At 37.4% G+C, this 18,684-nt stretch overlaps 1 long non-coding RNA gene across 1 annotated transcript; it reads left to right on the top strand.

Moving 5' to 3' along the window:
• The first annotated feature begins 1,231 nt into the window (after positions 1 to 1,231).
• Positions 1,232 to 12,066, top strand: LOC117084879. The gene is made up of 3 exons (XR_004437728.1): positions 1,232 to 1,270; positions 11,515 to 11,658; positions 11,970 to 12,066. It is a non-coding gene; the product is annotated as an uncharacterized LOC117084879 (long non-coding RNA).
• Positions 12,067 to 18,684: the final 6,618 nt, after the last annotated feature.

Below are 18,684 nucleotides of genomic sequence, written 5' to 3'. Positions count from 1 at the left end.
CATGAATAGACACACATATATAAATACTCTCTTTTTTATTTCATTGCGTTTTTGGGAAATGGGTGGTGTTTTGTTACATCAATAAGTTTTTAGTGGTGATTTCTGAGATTTTGGTGCACCCATCACCTGAGCAGTGTATGCTGCACCAAATCTGTAGTCTTTTATCCCCCCACCATTCCCCACAAGTCCCCAAAGTTCACTGTACCATTCTTATGCCTTTGCATCGTCATAACTTAGCGACCACTTGTAAGTGAGAACATACCATGTTTAATTTCCATTCCTGAGTTACTTCACTTAGAATAATGCTCTCTAATTCCATTTAGGTTTCTGTGAATACCATCATTTTTTCCTTTTTATGACTGAGTAGTATTCCATGGTGTGTATATGTATGTATACACCATATATATAAAATGCAACTCTTTCTAAAAATTGCCTTGTGGTTAAGAGTTTCTGCTTCTCTGTAAAACAGAGTCGTTAGCATTAGGTCAGCATTACAACCAAAGAAAACTAGAACATTAGTCAAGTAGAGAAATTACCTCTTTGAAGGTATCAGAGATCTGCAGTGGCAATGAGAGCTGAAGAAGCTGAAATTCCAGAGATGAAAGAACTTCAGAGAGGGGAGCTGACATCTGCATTCACTTTTATTCTGGAGGATGTGTTAACTTTGAGCAAGAACACATGTTTCAGAACTGGGCTTTTTGTATTACAGAACTAGTGGCGATGAAGAGCAAGTTTTGGTAGGAACTTGAGAACCAGCTTGCCGGGCATATGCCATTCTGAGATTTTACAGGTCAGTAATATAAAATTAGTCAGGATTCTCTCAATTTTGTGAAAATATCGAGGGATCTCTAAAACAGAGATATTTTAGAATTAGGGACTGACTGGGGGAGGAGTTCTGCCTAGACACTATACCCAGTGTTTAAAAACCTTGGGTGATCAAAGTAGAAATCAAGTGTAGACAATTTCCTGGGTCTTCAGTCTACATTGACTGAGCACAGTCCCTATTTAGATTAAGGTAATTAACGTTCATTTTCCTGATACGTTTTGGCTGTGTCCTGACCCAACTCTCACCCTGATTGTCATAATCTCCACCTGTCAAAGGCAGGCTCAGGTGAACATAATTGAATCATGGAGGTGGTTTCACCTGTAATGTTCTCAGCATAGTGAGTAAGTCTCGCGAGATCTGATGGCTTTCTAAATGGGAGTTCCCTCTACGCAGGTTCGCTTGCCTGCCGCCATGATTGTGAGGCCTCCTCATCCGTGTGGAACGGTGAGTCTATTAACTCTCTTTCCTTTATATAAAATTACCCGGTCTAGGATATTTATTAGTAATGTGAGAATGGAATAATATACTCCTTATCCAGCAGAAGGAAGGACATATCATCTCTCAAGAAGATAACATCATTTGGAGACTTTAAAAAACACAGTATTTATCATTAGAACAAAATTATTAAGCACATCCAAACTATATGACCAAAATAAAGAGAAAAGCACAGTGAACTCAGATCTGCAGTGACTGCTTTGGAATTAGCTGACGAGGACTTGAAAATAGCGCAGAACACTGACATCTATGAAAAGGAATCAATTAGAAGCAGTTAAGCTAATCAGGAAATAGGCCAAAATTTTCAATAGGAACTTCATAAGACACGGTTTTCAATGTTCAGTAAACATATGAAAACCTGTCAATTGCATTCTCACTAAAAATTGCAAATTGAAACCACAAGATGCTATCACTGCACACCCACCATAATAAGAATAAAGATAAAAACAGAAGATAGCAAGTGCTGTTAAGCGTTTGTAGCAACTGACATAAATTGGCACATTCACATTAAAAATTATTTGGTAGTATCTTATAAAGTAGAACATACACGTTCACTTTGATCCAGAAAGAAAGCAATTTCTGTAGCTGTTAATTCTTCATGGGCAGAAGTGGAAGGCTCCACAGTGTGTCCAACTAATTTCAATATAATCTTATTTAATGTATTTGCTTTGATGTTTTCTGATGTGTTTGATTTGTTTTCCTCTAAATTCTACTTAAAAGTCTTTTCAGGAGGTGGTAGTGTTGAGCCGAAAATGCAGAGCGTACAACGCAGACTCAACACAGTATTGGGAAACCATGGGTCCACTGACGTTATTTGACAGAATTGTCCTCATTTTTCTCATCTGCAGATGAGAGGGTATTCATATCCATCGTGTAGGTTTGCTATATGGAATATAAGTCACATTTTTTAGTACCTAGGGCACAAATTTAATAAGCTTAATACAGAAAAAAGAGATATTGTGTATTAGAAGATTGTTAGAGAAAGTATTATGGTAAGCAACTAATTATTTTCAACATATACTAACTAAAAAACCCTAACTTATATATAAACACAAATTTCAGGAAGCAAAACACTTATACTCTGGATTAGGCCAATGCAACGGGCTGGACATTATAGTCTTTTTGCAACTGTATCAGTGAAGAAAGCTGCTTTAACAATCATCATGATGTAACAGCTGATTTTGCTTATAAAACACATTTAGTGTTTCTCTCTCTCCCTCTCTCTCTCCTCTTCACCTATTGAGGTTGAAATGACAAAATTCTTGAATGTGCATCAGGGCATTGTTAGTATAAGTGGATGTGTTACCAGACCTGGGTTTGCAGTGTATTTATTACTGTAAGGTTATAACTAACTGCTATATCAATTGATGCGACATGCTTGTATTTACGACTAGATTAGGTGCTTTGTAAAGACTTTAAAGGTGAAACCAACATATTTGTGATCAAATTTCTGTTGGCTAGATTGAAGAATTAGTGGGGAGGAGATGTGGATAAGGAATCACAAAAAGTGTGAAGAAATTCGTTCTTCACTGAAATTCCTATAAGTGCTTTTAGGTTCTCATTAAACAGTATTTTGGATAATACATTAACTATAATTTGTGCCATAAAGTAACACAGAACTCTTCTTAGTAGGTCAAGAGCCAGAAGAAAATCCATGACCTTAAAAGTAAAAATTTTACTTTAGTAAAAATTAAAGTAAAAATTAAAAAAAAAAAATTCCAATCATGCTAAAATTTTCATGTTGTCTTTTTTTAACAGAATTTGCTGCTTATTCTAATGGCATCATACGATGCTTCTTATTATTATATAAATGAAACTTTCAACGAATTTCTCTACCCTCACGCTACTTCTCACCCATTTCCTTGTCTTCTTTTCTTGTACAGGTCTAACTCCCGAATCTTTAGCCCCCTTTGAGGGAAATAATTCTCTTACTCAGTTTTCAGCTTTCATGGAATTTTACACTTAAAATTATTCCAATCGTAGTAAGTAAATGGTAGCTACTTTTAAAGCATCGGGTTCTTAAGAAAAAAAAGAAAAGGCAACTATGAACTCCCAAAGGCCAATCCAAGTAAAAGTTCTTGGAGTGAGAGGCATCACAATGAATAAGCACACAGAGGCTCTCAAATGTTAATGCGTATTACTGCTATTATCAAGCACTCAAGAGGTTATTTATTTCTTCTATATTGACCATTTCTGATGCTCTAAGCATTGAAATAAACGCTAAAGATACCAAGTGATATATATTCCAGAAAAAAATTTAAACAAACACATCAATAATTATGGTATTATGAGTTCCATGATTACCAAATACATAGATTGCTAGGTGAACCCACTGTAAGGACCCTTGACTCATTTTGATGGGTATCCAAGGAAGATTTCCTAGAAGAATAAACATGTAATATTTTTGGAGGAACAAATTGCATAAAGATACGAACCCTTAGGTGCAGAGGTGTAGAAACTGATCCGAGACAAAACACAGAGGGGATGGAGAGAGAGAACACGTATTGCACTCGAAGAGTGAAAAGTAGTTGCGTCTATCAGTTGGTCTATGTGTCATAGACCACCACCCTGGCGTGGGAGGTTAGACCATGAGTCACATGATCTGGTGTTTTAAAATTACCCTAAAGGTAAAAATCTAGAACTTCTGGTAAGACAATGAGAACATAATTTTTTTTGTTTGACAAAGATTATTTTATTCATTAAGGACCGTCTATGAGATTAAGGTGTGTGAATCCCAAATATCTGAGGCAGGTCTCAGTGAATTTAGAAAGTTTGTTTTGCCAAAGTTGAGGACGCGCCCATGACACAGCCTCAGGAGGTCCTGACGACACGTGCCCGAGGAGGTCAGAGCACAATTTTGTTTATTCGTTTTAGGGAGACGAGACATCAGTTAACGTGTGAGATGAGCACTGGTTTGGTCTGCAAGGGCAGGACAACTAGAAGCCAAGGTGGGAGGACTCCAAGTGGGGAGGAGGCTTCTGGGTCATAGGCAGATGAGAGACAAATGGCTGCATTCTTTTGAGTTTCTGATGAGCCTCCCCAAAGGAGGCAGTCAGGTATATGCACTGATCTCAATGAGCAGGGAGCTGACGTTGAAGAGAACGAGAGCCAGGTTGGCCCTAAGCAGTTCCCAGCTTGACTTTGCCCTTTAGCTTAGTGATTTGGGGCCCCAAGCTTTACTTTCCTTTCACAGGTGTTACAAGGATGCTATGATACCTCATGCCAGTTTTGATTGTCCTGATTATACATTTTAAATAGTTATGTGTATGTGTTTATAATGAAGGCATGAAAGATACCTCGCACAGTGGCCCTCCTGAAAAGCACCTTCCCTCCACACAATCTATAGATAATTCCAAGGGAATTATTTTTTACCATATATATACATATCATATATATACCATATATATATATTTTACATATATATGAAAAAAGTAGGAACCAAGAAGGAAACATGAATTACTTGTTTAGTTCATGTATTTATCCAGCAAATATTATTTATTATTTGAGTGTCTACTATGTGTCAAACATTACAGCAGGTACTAGGTATTTAGCAATGACCAAAACCAAAAATTCATTTTTACATAGAAAACAATCTATTTATAAACAAGAAAAAAATTCAAAATATTTTTCACACATGAAAAATACAAACTAAAAGTTTTAGTATATCATCGCTTCATATATCACGGAAATTTTACTTCAACTCACATTTCTTAACATCTTGTGAGACCATAACTGCATTTTCTGAAAAACCTCTTCTAGTATGTTCATATACCACAGAGCCTTGGAAGATACAGGTCCCATTTTCTTACAGAGAGAAGAGCAGGTTTGTTTACAGTCTTGAAAAATAGAGCTCCTCCTTCCAAAGCAGAGCAGGAATGTTGAATGCCCAGGATGAGAAAAGGAGGTTCCCATAGCTCTGTGCTGTCCCACAATCTACTGGGCAGGCAAGTGTCACCTGGCTCTCTCCATAATGCCTTGTGTTTAGGCTTCTGGGAGCTAGAGTCACGTGACTGGCTAATGCTTTGGGCAATAAACTGTTCTTTGTCTCTGACCCAAAACCTCCTGCTGTCTTGAAACAGTCATGAAAATGGAACAGGCTAAACTGTTAGCTTGCAAACAGGGTGAACTCTCAGAGAGTCACAATTATTGATAACAAGTATCTCTTTATCTGTAGTTCAAAATGAATTTCACCTAGGTCACAAGTTCAAAAGCATCAAAAGGTGATAAAGCAACGATTTTAGATTATTGGAATTTATATCAAGAAAATTATAAAACCACATTGAGAGACAGAAATAAGATCTGAATAAATGAAAAAACATACTAATAACTAATAAACTATGTTAAAACTATACTAATAGAGGAAGGTTCAAGATTATAAAGATGTGTTGTGCTCAAATTAATATTTTACTTAATTTCATATCAACTACAATTCTAATAAGCTATTCTATTTTATGGAATTCCTACTGGGAAATCAGAACTGAAGGAGCAAGAGTGGATTAAGGGAGAACAGTGACACGTCAATTTTTACACTTTCTAAATTTAATTTTACATGGAAAATGTTTTTACTTATTACATATATTGCTTTATTAACTTTGAAAATAAGTAAAACAATTAGGAGTTGTTTAACACTCTTACAAATAGTGAAAATGACGAAGAAACTTATATAATTCTTGGCAATGAAATTAGAATCCACCATAAATTATACAATAAGACTTTCTTCTTCGCTTTAAAAATGTTAGTAAAAATAGTTTGTTTTTTTCATGACCATGCACTTCGATAGACAGAAAACACATGTATGTTTCATATGTCAATGGTTATGATTAGATAAGACATAAAAATGTTTAACTCAGTGACTAAGTTATTTCTTTTGCGATGTCATTAGATAAATTTAGTACATAAGATGGCACATTTTCTGTTTTCTATTTTATGAAACATTTTCTACATTTCTATATTATGCATTTTCTATTCATAAGAGAAAAGATGACAGGTTATTCTGTATCTTACAGAAAAAAGCAAAATGTTTATTGTTATCTTTATTCATTTTTTAAAGAAGAGACAGTATGTGCATTAGGCTTGTCAATGAGCTTTTTGATGCTCTGTTCTCTATGAGTCTCTGACTTTCTGTCAGCTTTGATTACTATAACATAAAATCCAACATAATACAATGGTAAAACCATTTAAACATTTTAAAGTTCTTGCTAAATTTCCTGTATTCAAAGACTTCAAAATTCTAACATGCCCAGAAGCTCTCATTTTTAACTTTTAATTCCATTGTTATATTCAGCGTTAGAAGTCTGAGGTCGTATATTTATGTTGCATTTATATATATATATTTATTTATATATTATATGGACATATTACAATAATATTATATATCCATATTATATATGTTATGTATAAGGATATCTATATCTCCATATATTCATATATATCCATATTATATATAATTAAATAAATATTTAATTTTGAATTTTGATAAAGTTCACTGAAAATATCAAGGTATCAATTTCTCTTTGGTTTTATATTTATCTTTTGTCATATTCCATTTTATAAACTTTAATTTGCCATTGAAAATACATATGCACTTAAACCCAAAAATGAGGTATTTGACTTCAGTCAATATAACTTATGCATCTGATTTGAGCCTTAGGTCAGAACATTCAAGGAGCATGATCCGGGCAAGGGCAGTTGTATTTAGAGATGCAAGCTCCGACCCAGTCTTGTCTTTTAAACTCTGTGCATCATTTTAAGTGCAGAGAAAATGGAGACAACTAGTGACTTCAGACACCTACTAAAATCATAGATATCTCAGAGGAGAGAGCTATATTTTTATATATATATAAATTTACATATATCATATATATCCATATTATATATAATTAAATAAATATTTAATTTTGAATTTTGATAAAGTTCACTGAAAATATCAAGGTATCAATTTCTCTTTGGTTTTATATTTATCTTTTATCATATTCCATTTTATAAACTTTAATTTGCCATTGAAAATACATACGCACTTAAACCCAAAAATGAGATATTTGACTTCAGTCAATATAACTTACGCATCTGATTTGAGCCTTAGGTCAGAACATTCAAGGAGCATGATCCGGGCAAGGGCAGTTGTATTTAGAGATGCAAGCTCCGACCCAGTCTTGTCTTTTAAACTCTGTGCATCATTTTAAGTGCAGAGAAAATGGAGACAACTAGTGACTTCAGACACCTACTAAAATCATAGATATCTCAGAGGAGAGAGCTATATTTTTATATATATATAAATTTACATATATCATATATGTATATTTAATATAACACATTTGGAGAAAAATCTTAAAGTGATCTAATAATAACATACAAATTTCCTGGAATTATCTTTCATCAAATTAGAATTAGAGTTTCATGAAACATACAATTGAACTAGAACATACCTATGAACTTATTGCATCTCAAGTCTTTCTAGTTACATACTGAGGTTAGGCCTTTTCTCATTTTTTTCTTCTATTCTAGCCTAATCTTATTTTCACCTGTCTTTCTTTTTCTCTTTTAACCATGACTTAATTTATCAAAAATTGGTTATATTCTTTTAACAACTTATTTCTTCCCTTTCTTTGAACTCTAGTTCACTTTAACCATGCCTCAAAGCTAGTGAATGAAATAATGTAATCAAAACTTTTATTTCGAATGTAATATTTTGACACATTTCTGATCAGTTTAAAAAATAAGCTATAACTACTCTTGGATTCTTTAGTAAATTTCCAAGTCTCTATCTTCATTAGCCTATAATTTCTAGTTCTCCTAAACCATAATGGTTATTTTGTACATGAGAGTAAATTTGCAGTCAGGTTACGCCTAGGGAATTACCCACTTTCTGTGATTTGGACCAGGCTTTGTTTTGACTCTGATATTCCAGCATGAATCAAATCCAAGCAACTTGACCAAATCATTGTTTGCATTCAGTTAAAAGGAAAAACAAACTTATACAAACAAGACCTAAATCCCAGTTTTTCTTAAGTTGACATTATTGACTGAACGTAATTTCTGGATTATTTAAGTAACTATTTTGATTTCTTCATCAGACGTTTTGCACATAGAAAAAAATATGTAGGTGTTAAAAACTGAAACAGATTTTTAAAAATTATCAGGAAGTGTTTTCCTATGTCTCAAATATAGGTATTCCACAACAATTTGTTTCCATGATTAAAGATAAAATCTGTAATGCCTTCCAGAATTAACTTCTTTGAAAATAAATCTGGGGATATATTCATGTAGAGTGAATTTGTTTATTTGAAAATATATCTTGTCTCCTAAAGTAAAATTAGAATTAATAAGAAAATTTGTATTAGAAATATTAATTCTGTATGTAAACACATCAACAAATAAACACAGACTGAAATGATACAGTGTAATAGAAATTTTTAATCTGGACAGACCCTATTTATCCATCTCAGTGTGAGCCATCCATCAGGTGGTTGATAAATTGAACATTAAGCTGTAGCTTAACATTTAGTTAAGATTCACCAGAAACTATCACTGTTCTATATTCTTATTTAATTTCCATAAAATTTTTTAATTTTTTTGTTTCATTTCTAAGAAATAAGCTTATAAGTAGATTCTGCTTCAATTAAAAAAAAAGCAGTGTGGTTCATACTGCAGATTACATACAGCCTGTAAGTTGGCCATGAGCAAACATTGGTAGGTTGGGATCAGCATTAAAATAGAATAGAATAGAATAGAAAACAAAGAAAAGGAAATATCAAAGTATCTGCCAAAGCAATATTGTCTTGTGACTCTTTTACTGAAAGTATACATTTCTGTATTTATGTTTCACCATATAAAGTATGTCTCTTTCAGAAGATTGTGGTCAAAAACCTTGGAAGCCACTGAGAGAGCAAAGTGGCTGAGACTAAAATAACAGTGTGATCAGGAAAGCATCTGCTGACGGTAGGCAGAGGTGACAAGCTAATCCTCTGGTGAGGGACTGTCATTACCTACAAACATTCATAAGAGGTCTTAGGCAGAAGAATTTGTGCAAGTCCAATAGGCCAAACCTCGACCATTCTAATAGGTCTCAGCAGAATTCTGACCTCTCTCTGGTATTTCAGCTTCTCAGTTGAAGAAACACAACGGTATGGTTGGTCTGAGAAATGATGCTGAGAAACGTTTTTACAGGATTCTGTATCAGTCTTCTCTGTAACGTGGATTTCTCTTTTCCCTTTCACTTGTTCAGCAAGAAAATAGTAACTGTTTCACTCTCTGTTTCCGCTTAGTACAAGCAGACCTTAGGATCCCATTAAACCAACTTCCCATCATTGCCCTTGTGAACTTTTCTTTTCTACTTTTAGGAGCAGCCGTTTTCCAATAACATGGTCTCAGATAATACAGATGGAAAATTGCTATTTGTCACCTTCATTCCTTACATCCAATTGTGTAGCATGCTGTTTAGTTAACTGCAAATAAAGGATTCTCTGGCTCTGACTTTTACAGCTTTTATTCATTTAATTATTTCACTTGTGGTCATCGAAAGTCTAAGGCGGCCCTTCTGAAAACGGAGGCTGGGTTTGTGGATGTTTGGATGAGGTGAGGCTCTTGGGCAGTGAGGTGGTTAGAAGTTTTCCCAGTGCTCTGGCTGCTGACGGGAAGATGACAGGACGTTCTTAGCAAAGAAAGTAAGTGGCAACCCAGTCCTCACAATGCCCATGCATGCCGCAGGCGGTTCTGTAACCGGGTACCCACATTGTTCTAAGAGAGAGTTTTTAAGCCTTGTTTTCTCTTTTTTCTCCTTTCCACCTTTTCCCTGTTTCTTAGCCCTTTGGAAATGTAAGCACAACTTTTCAGGGCCCCCTCCCCAGACATTCCCTACAGAGCAAGTTGAGCTGTGTGCTCCAAGAGGAATCTGTCCCGGAGGCTTGACGGTGGATTTGCTGACCAAAGCCCCCCACCGCAGAACTTTCATCTTCAGGGGTTGCCTCGGAACTTTCATCCACCAAGAGGCCATGTGTAAAGCAAACCCACCTGGCCACTTGGACAACTTATTTCTGCCCAGGAAGGCGCCAGCTCAACTGCCTGGTAGCTGAGGCACCAGGCTAGCAAGGGGGACCCTGCTCTTGCTCTCTTCCTCCACCACCTTCGGAACGTTCCGCTTTCTGCTCCACAGGAGAAGGGCAGGGTTGAAAGGCAGGACGCTGGGCCCCGCCCGAGGCTGGCTTCGGAATAAATTCACCTGCTTTGTACCCACACCTCGCTCTTATTACCTGGGCTGTGCATGCGGCGAGCGAGTAGCCCACATTGCAGTGACAGTCCCTTCGATGCCCTGTGAACATGGTGTGGGGCCAGGCCCCATGCTGACTCCCCCCGCAGAGTAAACCTCCGAGCTGCTGGTCTGGGTGCCCCATGAGTCTCTTGCCTTCTGCCGCGTGTTTCTTGGCTCTGTCTTTCCCAGCACTGCTTCTTCCAGGTGTGATCATCACTGCACAAATCATTTTACTTACATGGATCACAATTTAAATTGTAGCCAACTGGCTTCTCAACCTTTTTCGGCTGCACAGGCCATTCATATCCATGTGTCACCAACATGGGAACTTTCTGCCGCTGGGAGCTCAGGAGCCTGAAACTCAGTCCCCTGGTTTGGGGATGCCCAACCCCTCTCGGGATAGCTTCTTACCATGGATCCCTTCATTATAAACCATCCACTGTTGTCTACTCTTAAAAACAGGTTCTCAGTCGGGCGCGGTGGCTCACGCCTGGAATCCCAGCACTTTGGGAGGCCAAGGTGGGTGATCACGAGGTCAAAGGTTCAAGACTCTCCTGGCCAACACGGTGAAACCCCGTCTCTACTAAAACTGCAAAAATTAGCTGGGCCTGGTGGTGGGCGCCTGTAGTCCCAGCTACTCGGGAGACTGAGGCAGGAGAATCACTTGAACACGGGAGGTGGGGGTTGCAGTGAGCCGAGATCGCACCACTGCTCTCCAGCCTGGGCGACAGAGCAAGACTCTGTCTCAAAACAAACAAACAACAACAGCAACAGCAAAAACAGGTCCTCAAAGGCAGACATTAGTAGTTTATTGGCGCTAAACATAGTTCTAATTCAAGCCTTCCTTTGCATATCCATGAATACACAAATCATTCTAGATTTTAACTTCCTCTCTTGGCCTCCATTTTGTAAATAAAATATTTGGTATCAAGCCTACTTTTTTCAGAATCGCTCACCTCCGTGAAAAGATCAAACGAAGAGCCATAGAGGTTACACACTGCACCAGACTGAATAGAAAAATAATTTAATCAAATACGTTTGTTGTCTGTTGTTTGCCAGGATCTAATCGTTTGAGAGGGCACTCTTCCAGGTGAGAGCGGCCACTGTCTTTATTTCAAAAAGAACACAAGTCTGATATTTCACACACATCTTTCATTCTGAGAATCCAATATCTCTCTGTCAAAACCACTAATGGAATGTCATAATAATCTTTTTAAAGTAAAAAATTCAGGCAGAATAAAAGAATTGAATGATTTCGGAATGCCTCTTGATTTTCACACAGATATTCACACAAATATGGCATGTGTGAGTCACAAAATAATATTGAACCTAAAGTATGTATTTTTTAAATATCCCATGATATTTTTTAAAATGCACTTTCCTTTTAATCCTATACTCTAGGTGACTTCTTCAGCCAAAATGAATGCAGCCAGTTCCACAGTCAACACAGCTTTCAAAGTCATGTTCCAGAACACTGCTACACGGCCCCAGTGTCCCAGTCATTTTAGGGATATCTGCTAATTGAATATCAATTACCTGAGAATCAAAATAGTTTAATTAAAAATGCATATAGGAATTTGGGTCTCATTTCTGCTGACAAATATAGAGTATTAAAGTTTGTAACTTTGCTGTAGAAATCACTGAGCGCATGCTAGGCCTAAAGAGGAGCAGGGAGAGCCTATCTTTTTAGATCCTTCAGCATAACTGGTGGCACACAAACGGAAGCTTGAGGAGCTCTGAGGACTGTGATCATTCAACCAACCCCCTTGCCTCTTGGGATTGCTCCAGGTCATGTCATCACCACAAGTTAGCTTCCCAAGTCATCTTATAGGAAGATAACGATTGGCAGGTCATGGTACCATACATATGTCATTATTCACGATATTCATTGGAATCCTGTCCTTAGTACACTGCCATCTCAGGCATCACTCTTCCTGGCCTCTCCTCCACTTTAGGGTCTTCACATCACTTGGGAACTGATGACTCCAAACTTTTCTATTCTGGCTGCTTCTCTGAGCTTCTAAAGGGATATCTCACCAGCACATCCCACAGGCATACAAGTTCCACATATTCGAAACAGAATTTAGCCCCTTCTTTCTATATCTCCTCCTTCTCCAGCATTCTCTTTCTCCATTAGGGAAATAATAACCCACTGGTCACCCATGCTGGAAAATGGAGCAATTCTTGACTCTTTCTCTGAGCCTCCATATGCAATAATTCACGGTGTCTCAATGTTTCTTAAATTGGACCTTCCATCTTCATCTTCTTCATTTATTAAGCTCATGTTTACTGAATGCCTGATATATGCTAGCACTCCTAGGGCTGAGTTTGATTTGGCCAAGGAAACAATGCAAAATCCTGCATTTCTCAAGCTTAATTCTAGTTGGGGAAGACAGAAAACAAGCAATGATTATAATACATTGGCTGTCAGAAGTTGGTACCCAGGATGGAGTAAGATACATGGACCAGGGTAAGGAGGATTAGGAATGTACAGATTAAAACTTGACATGGAGTCTGGGCATGGTGATGGGCTCCTGTAGCCCCAGGTAATTCAGAGGCTGAGACAGGAGAATCACTTGAGCTCAGAAGTTTGAAGCTGGCATAAGCCTTGATCACACTACTGCACTTCAGCCTGGGTGAAAGGGAGAAATCTTGCCTCAATACAAAATAAACAAAAAACAAAAATACCCCAAACTTTAAGTGGGCTTGCCAGTGGAGGCCTCATTGACAAGGTGATAACTGAGCAAAGACTTAAAGAATGTATGAGCTAGTATGTATGGGAGAAGAGTATCCCAGAAAGAGGACAACCAAGTCAGGCTGGGTGTGGTGGTTGGAGGAACAACAAGACCAGTGAGACTGGAGATCATGGCCTTAGGGGTGACCATCCTTATTACTGAACTTCCAAATAGTCTCCCTCTCTACATTCTTACAGCCATCGGGGTTATCTCTCTCCACCTACAATTATCATGATTCTCCCCCTTTTTAGAACCCTCAATGGCTACCCACAGACCATAAGAAGCAGTCAAACTCTCAACTGGTGTGTGGAGGTTTCCATCATCTGCTCTGTGTTTTCTATAGGTCAGTCTCATCCCTTCTCCCATCGACTTTATGTCCAAAAATACCAAACTCTTGTAGTTTCGTAAGTACTATTTTTTTTTTTTTTTTTGCCCCTATAGCTTGATGTTGTGCCTTCTATGCAGAACTGCTATCCCTCTTCCATTTGGCTAAATGTAATTACTATACTTCATCATTAACAACCCCTAATACAGATTAAATTCACTGGACCTCCTTTTTCTACCTATGTATATCTTCGACATTGTTCTTATTAACTGTGTTACATCTATGTTATAAATGTATGCCATAGGTATATGTCATAAACATATGTCTGTATGAAAGTCTTTTTATCAGGACCTGTCTAAGCTTCTGATGTATAAAGACTGTGTACCTTGGGCACAGTAGATGCCCAGTAAATATTGTAGATAAATGATTATTATCATGTCTAACTGCCTATAAAACAAAGTAGCAATATCTTAGTTGGACTTTAAGATGAACTTTTCTCCTATTGTTGCAAGATAAAATTACAATTGCTTTCTGGCTGCCATAGAACTCAAACTTTTAGTCCCATTTAGGTGTCAAAATGTTTGTGCATGTAAAATCATCTATTTAACCATTTTTTACTGAAATTCTACTAAGCATAAGGCATGAATTCTTTTTTTTTAAGGGCACATGTGGTTTACCTTTTTCTTTTTTTAACTTTTAAGTTTAGGAGTAAAAGCACAGGTTTGTTACATAGGTAAACTTGTTTTGTGGGGGTTTGGTGTACGATCACCCCAGTCTTAAGCCTAGTACTCATTAGTTGTTGTTCTGGATCTTCTCCCTCCTCCAACCCTCTACCCTCCAAAAGGCCCCAGTGTGTGCTGTTCCCCTCTATGTATCCATGTGTTCTCATTATTAGCTCCCACTTATAAGTGAGAACATGCGGTGTTTGGTTTTCTGTTCTTCTGTTAGTTTGCTAAGGATAATGGTCTGCAGCTCCACCCATGTCTCTGCAAAGGATGTGATCTTGTTCTTTTTTATGACTGCATAGTATTCCATGATGTTTATTCCACATTTTGTTTATCCAGTCTGTCATTGATGGACATTCAGGTTGATTCCATGTCTTTGCTGTTGTGAACAGTGCTGCAACGAACATGCATGTGCATGTGTCTCTATAATAGAATTTATATTCCTTTGTATATAACCCCAGTAATGGGATTGCTGGGTCAAGTGGTATTTCTGTCTTTAAGCCTTTGAGGAATCACCACACTGCCTTCTACAATGGCTGGACTAATTTATACTCCCACTCCCAGTGTATAAGCATTCTTCTTTCTCTACCACCTTGCCAGCTCTGTTATTTTTTGACTTTTTAGTAACAGCCATTCTGACTGGTGTGAGATAGTGTCTCGCTGTGGTTTTGATTTGCATTTCTGTAGTGATCCCTGATGTTGACCTTTTTTTGTGTGACTCTTGGTTGCATGCGTGTCTTCTTTTGAAAAGTGTCTGTTCATGTCCTTGGCCTACTTTTTTACGGGTTTTATTTCTTGTAAATTCGTTTAAGTTTCTTACGATGCTGAATATTAGACCTTTGTCAGAAAGCACGCTTCTTTACATTTAAAGAGGTCACTGCTTAATAAAAATGCAATATATATGAATATATGGTGTATATACTTTCCATTTATCAATAACATCTTTTCCATTTGTGAAACCCCTTTCCAACATACCTTCCACAAGCTGACTGATAATCCTGTCTTCCTCGTTTCCACAAACACACGGTGCTGGTTCCAGCCCCTGCACCACCACGCTAGTGCTCTCCTCGTCTCTTTCTTGGTTCATCAGCTTCTTTTTTCTCCATCTTAAGATTTATCTCTAAATCTTATCCCTTTTATAAACATAACGGAAGCTCTGCTTCTTCACTGAACCCCCTTTGCTACTCACATCCTAATGAGGTCTCTCTCTCCACCGTTGTGTTTCTATTCTTCTTTCACAAAACATACTTTTGGGGTCATTGTGTGGATTTCTTATTTATCTTGTGTTTTGGCTTTCATCTTCTCCTGATTTTAAGATACAAGAAAGCAGAAATTATGTCTTATTTTCCATATGGTCATCAGAGTGAATATTTGCTGAAGAACTTGGAGTGCCTAATACTAGAATGAGATAAAGAGGTTTGTTAGTTATTTGCATTTGGAGATGGTTAATTAAAGCATAAACAGTCATTTTCCCAAGCCAATCTGGAATTCACCTCTGTTTAAGAAGAGTAATGGGCAAAATACCTCATTGAAGACAATTCTAGTTTCAAGATTCTTACCTCAAGCTTCAAAAGGAAAGTAAATGAATATATCTTAATGAGAGCAAAACTCAACGAGAAGAAAATGGCCATGTGATTTTGCTTGTCTGTCGTAGGAAGACAGCTTTATTTCCTTTCTATTTTTTCTGTTTAGCAACTCTAAGTTCCAGTTAATCTCTTGTAATTGCAGTTGCTTAGTATTGATTAATGATGATGCCAACCAAGGGGTAAAGTCAGGATTTCACCTCAATTCGAAGGTTTTGTATTTCAGTTCTCTCTTTCCTTTCTCTCCTGACCTTTTCTGTGGAAAGTAGAATATTCTATGTACCCAGATGTGCCATAATTTCTTTGTTGAATACCAGAGTCCTTGCATTAACAGTGTAGAAATACAATAAATCAGAGGGATATTGCAGCATATTTTCCCCAAGAGGAAGATTATTATGTGCAATAAACATGTAGAGAAGGACCCACTGACATGGAACCCAATGAGCTGGTTTTCAGTTGCCTGGGTCTGAAGAGCTAGTTCCTCTCTTGACTATCGTATTAGAAAAAGCTCTGAAGAGAACAGAGCAAAAACACTGTTCTACCAGGCGGACACTGCTGACAATTCCTTCATTTTGCAGGAGAAAAGCCCTGTGGCCTGGTTTTACCAGATACTAAGTTTGTATTTTATGCCTCTTTGTCATTTTCTAATCTTTGTAAAGTGAATTGACCTTAATGGCTATAATTGTTTATGAGTTGATTAATTTTTCTTGAAGTGACTTTAAGACGTCATGTTGTCTGTCTCTTATTGGTTTTAAGTCGACTACAACAAACACCTCTCAATAAGTCAGCTCTATTCACTTAATCTGTTATAGATCTGAATGTCACCCATAGAATTAGTGTTAGCATTAAGCAGTCTCCCACACTTTGTGTTCTGTAGCCTGGTCATTCCTCTTCACAATATGATTGCCTTCACACAAATACTAAATGCTTGAAAATTTACCAAGGGAAGTGGTGTGGTCCCGAGATCAAGCATACACGCTCTGGCACGAGAGCTTGAGTAACATTCCTAGTTTCATTGTTTACTTTCTCTTTGCCTTGCTTTTCCCACCTGTGAAAGGTGATAAGTATACTTATTCCTCAGGGCTAAAGACTAAATAAAACAATAGATGTACCTACTTATGACTACACCTGGTTAATAATAAATGCTTTAAAAATTTGCTACTCTCATAAAATAGTCATATTTTTAAAAATTTAAGTTGTTTTAGAGGCAGGATCTCACTGTGTTGCCAAGCTGGAGTGCAGCGCCATGATCCTAGCACATTGCCTTCCATGCCTGCGCTCAAGCAATCCTCCCTCCTCAGTCTCCCATGTGGCTGGGACGACTGCTCTCTCCAATATTCACCAGCTTCGCTTACTGTATCTGTACCCTGTACTTAGTGAGAATAAAGCCTCAGACTCATTCACACCAACATATTATTTTCCTGTTCCATGAAATCACATTGAATTACTTTTGTAAACTGTAAAGTGCTCTGTGAAAAAAAAAAAATTCAATGTAATTAGCATCTGAAAGGGAAATAAGAGGACAGAAATGGTTTTGACACAAGGGAACGGTAGAAAAAGATGGAAGGCAAATTCAACTCCAGCATCCTTTTTCCAGTTCCCTCCTTTACAGTGTAGATTATATTTAGAGAATATAATCTAAGTTCATCTCTTTGTGGTTATCCCATGAGAAAAACTCCATGAGAGATTTCTCACCCAACAGGCTGAACTGAACAAATCCAGGCCAGTTAGCCCTTCAGAGAGGGCAAAGGACACTGCTGCCCCAGGCACAGGCTTGGTCAAGTATGTGCACATCCTGACCACCGTGCAAAGTGTGGCTAATGGAACATGCAAGGCCCTGACCCTACACAGTGCATGCCAGACCCGATGTTCACAACAGTTGTAGGTGCCCAGCTCCACTGGAAACAAATCGCAGCAACTGTAGAGCGATTTGCAGAGGGCATAACCTAGGGTGGGAAAAAGCTTGAGGGGCTTGGATCTGTTTAAATCTGAAGTATTAATGTACATATTACCTCATTTGTGTCTTTAGTGTGGAAAAATATAGTTACTGATGTTTAGTTTTGTTTCTGGTTTTGCCCCAGTATCTCTTTTTTTGTAGAATATTGTGAACTCCCGGAGAAAAATAATTAATGTCATAATCATTTCTTTTTTCTCAATACCTGGCACACATCCTGGCGCAAAATAGCTGCTCAATCACTTTTTCAGTACACAAATGAATACAAGAAATTATGCAAAAAGTTGTCTTTGGCATTTCTTTCCAAGGTATATATGGAGTGCCTGCAAAATGTGGTCAAAGCTCAGATTTCACCGAGAGAAATCCTTAGCAAACTTCTGCCGTACCATGGTAAGGATGAAGAGGGGGACTTACAAAACAGCATACTTCTTGTGAACCCTCTAGCATTTCTGTTTCATTCTGGGTGATTCTGAGAAGATTCTAGAGGCTATCTTAAGACACCGTTATTATCTTCCTTTCCAGGGGAATCAGAAGATCTTTAGACTTTACCATTATTATAACCCCAGAGAAAGATAATTATTCTATGAAGCACTATTCAAATGTTTTTATTCATGATAAAGCATTTAATATCATGCTGTTTTCTAGGGACTTCGTTTTGTTATTTGCCTGTGAGTGCCACATATTAAATAGTCTAAGCAAACACACTTTTAAACTGTATAACAACATACAAATAGTAAAATTATATTGATTCAAAATTTTTAATGCATAGCCTGAAAACTCTCATAGTTAAGCAC

This window comes from Trachypithecus francoisi, unplaced genomic scaffold (assembly GCF_009764315.1).
Source record: "Trachypithecus francoisi isolate TF-2019V2 unplaced genomic scaffold, Tfra_2.0 Lachesis_group1, whole genome shotgun sequence".
Lineage (NCBI taxonomy): Eukaryota > Metazoa > Chordata > Mammalia > Primates > Cercopithecidae > Trachypithecus > Trachypithecus francoisi.
The sequence above is the reverse complement of the archived record's forward strand: the minus strand, read 5'-3'. Positions and strand labels throughout refer to the sequence as shown.